Consider the following 2,199-nt stretch of genomic DNA (forward strand, 5'->3'; position numbering starts at 1 on the left):
TCCACACCCCCATCTACACCACACCCCCAAGTTGATGTCGCAACTTTGATCCATTTCAGGTCAACAGGGAGATTTTATTTGTCCTTTTAGATTCACAGCACGGTCCCTTCTGAATACAGAATGCAAATTCACTATATTGGCATATCAGATATGTTTAATATGGTCAGCAGTATGGAAACCTGCAACTACGTAGGATTGGCATAAATACTTTTCATTCTTAGCATCATTGAAGAAAATTCAGAAAACAAGAATCAGCAGTATTGGGAAGAGCTGCAAAGCTACTGAGCAATATAATTCCACTTCAGCTAAATGATGAGTCTTTGCCTGCAGTTATTCACATACCAATACTGCCTGGGGAACAAATCATTACAGCAGACTGGAATATCACACTAGTTGCTGAGAAGATGCTATTTCATGTAGAATGTTTCATTTCCCCATTTTTTTAAGAAAAATGATAAGTGAACAAGGGCAGGGCTTATACAATTAATGTTAGGGCCTTGGGTAGTGTTGTAGAACAGAGAGACCTAAGGGAGCAGGTGCATAATTCTTTAAAGCTTGCATTACATATAGACAGAATGGTTAAAAAGGCGTTCGGCACACTTGCCTTCATTGATCAGTCCATTGAGTGTAGGAGTTGGGATGTTATATTGAGGTTTTGCAGGACATTGGTGAGGCCTCTTCTATAATGCTGCATCCAGTTCTGGTCACTCAGTTATAAGAAGGATTTTATCAAGCTCGAGAGGTTCAGAAGAGATCACTCAGGATGTTACCGGGTATGGAAGATTTGCGTTATAAAGAAAAGCTTGGACTTTTTTCATTTGAGCGTAGGAGGTTGAGAGGTGACCTGATAGAAGTTTATAAAATAATGAGAAGTATTGTCTTTTCCCAAGGATGGGGAATTTCAAGACTGGGGGCATATTTTTTAAAGGTGTGAGAAGAGAGGTTTAAAAAAGACAAAAGAGGCAAGTTTTTCCACACAGGGTGGTTTGTGTGTGGAATAAACTTCCTGAGAGAGTGGTGGATGTGGGTACAATTACAACGTTTAAAAGACATTTGTGTGGATACATGAATAGGAAAGGTTCGGAAGGATATGGGCCAGCAGCAGACAGGTGGGACTAGTTTAGTTTGAGATTTGGTTCGGCATGGACTGATTGGACTTAAGGGCCTGTTTCCGTGATGTATGACTGTATGACAGAGGTCATGCCAAGCAGGAAATAATCTTCCAGTGGTTTGAGTGGGGAAGAGAACAAATTGAGTTCGCCAGTAAATCAACCAGAAGAGGTGAATGCAAGCATCCAACTTAATCAACAGCTGGAAGTAAAGAATCTATATACTTAAGAACAAATTTGCTCTCAGTTTGAGAAATAGTAGTTGTTCCCACAAATTAAAGATGAACTGCACATAAGTCATGGAGTACGCAATTGAGTTGGGAAGAGCAAGCCTTACAGGTCCAAGACATGGTCAAAAGAAAATGCCTTGATCAGAGATCCAAATCCCATTAAATAGAGATTTCCTGGCTCAGAGATTCAGGATGCTATTTAAGAGATGAAGTTGCCTGCTGCAGAAATCCAGGACATTGCAAGAAAGACAGTACATGTTTCAACAGAGCAGCATTCCTCTGCAAATGGAATACATGAAATGAAAAATGCTCCTGATGATGCAATGGAGTAATCACCTGGATCAGCAGGTAGTATGTCCTCTGTAAAACGAAATCCAAGAGATAAAGGTCCTCTGATTTAAAGCGGATTTACAGATCTTACACAGTCTAGAACAGAGTCAAGGTCAAAAAATCTCTCAACCCCAGGTTATAGTCCAACAGATTTATTTGGAAGTACTAGCTTTCAGAGGGCTGCTCCTCCTTCAGTTAGCTGTGGAGCAGGTCAATAGTCTTCAGACCAAAGACCTATCAAACTTCCAGGTTTGAAGAGCCTGCATTTTGGCAGAGTATTGGAATGACCAGACCATCTAAATTTGTAAAGTCAGAGAATTGAAGTGATGAGGGATTTGAATTGGACATTGACAAATGTAGTTAGATACATGAATGTATCAATATTAATAATGGGTTAAAAAAAGAGCTTGGAGGAGTTGCAGAATGTGGCGCTGGTCTTTGAAAGGTTAATGCTGAGAAGTGTATTCAACAGTGCCCAACATCATGATATTATGTGTCATGGGTGTGAGAACAAGTCTGGAGGTTGAAGC

This window comes from Chiloscyllium plagiosum, chromosome 2 (assembly GCF_004010195.1).
Source record: "Chiloscyllium plagiosum isolate BGI_BamShark_2017 chromosome 2, ASM401019v2, whole genome shotgun sequence".
Lineage (NCBI taxonomy): Eukaryota > Metazoa > Chordata > Chondrichthyes > Orectolobiformes > Hemiscylliidae > Chiloscyllium > Chiloscyllium plagiosum.